Here is a 1385-nt window from a genome sequence, read left to right on the forward strand (position 1 = left end):
TTTTTTTTTTTTTTTTTTTTCTGCTTGTGCTTATGACAATGACATCATTCTCATGTTTTAGGCGGTGCTTTGGTCCCTACCTCTACGCCATTTTTTCTTTGTATAACATTTCAATCGCTCTCGTTTACATTAACGATCTTATTTATTTAAAGGTTCTCTTTTTTCATTAGTAGATTTTACTCTTACATGATATAGATTGTTCGTTATTTTCTGATTCTAAATACTGGCAAAGACTTTTCAATGACTATAATTCGATAATCGATGGATATATACTTTTCAAAATTTTTAATTACATATATTTCATTAATTTTTATTATAAATCTGTCATATAGTTATCCTAGTTCTCTATATTAAATATTGGCAACCCTAGCAGTCAAAAATAAAAAAAATTGTTTAAATCAACTTTCATAACTTTGTGAAGCACCGATATATTTCATTTTCCAACAACCTATGTAGTAATTACACCTAACATCATATCTTCAATTACGTATACATTAATAATTAAGTATATATAACTTATTTTGTATATATATATATATATATATATATATATATATATGCGCACATGTAAGTGTTTCTCTATAAAAATAAGAATCTTCTAACTTCTAGGGCAATGCAGGTTATGGCCATGGCTAAGTACTAAAAGTAGTGAGATGTAGAGTTAAAAATGTTTTTATAACATATATTATTGAACAGGAGCATGGGCAATAAAGTAGACAAATTTGATTGTATAACAATATACTATATGAAGAAAAAGATATAGAATGCAATGCGATGTGTGGATATGGCATTGGAGAGAGTGAAGTAATAAGAAGACGCGAAGAAGGCGCTGACAAATCTCAAACCCAAAGGAGAAAGCACGAGAGAGAGAGACAAGAGATTGTTGAATTGAATGTGCAGAGAGAGAGAGGATCGGAGAGGCAATGGCATGACTCTTGTGGACGCAAACCCATGTCTTAAAAGATGCTCTTTGTCGGCTCTCATGCTCTTTCCTTCTCCACGTGCCCTTCTGCCTTCTCCCCCTTCCTCTCGTTTTGCATTTTTTTGATTAGCAATCAAAGTGTATATATATGTTTGGAGTATAATGTATCTTTTAAAAGAAAGATTAATGCGAATTGCTGAAAAATCATTTTGATTAGTTTGTGGTACTTTTAGAATTAACTATAATTCTATCTAGTATTTTCTTTTTGGACGTTAGAACAAGACTGGTCTATTTGGTGTAATGGTTTATGCCTCATGTTCTTAAATGTGGTATATACTATATATGTTCATACATCATACTGCATCAATTGTAATGAATTTACTGAATATTTAAAACCTTTTTTTGTTGTTGTCAAAGATTTAAAACCTTAATATCTAAGATGTTTAAAGTTTTCAAGATAACA

The sequence above is a fragment of the Camelina sativa genome, chromosome 8, assembly GCF_000633955.1.
Source record: "Camelina sativa cultivar DH55 chromosome 8, Cs, whole genome shotgun sequence".
In the NCBI taxonomy this organism is placed as follows: Eukaryota; Viridiplantae; Streptophyta; class Magnoliopsida; order Brassicales; family Brassicaceae; genus Camelina; species Camelina sativa.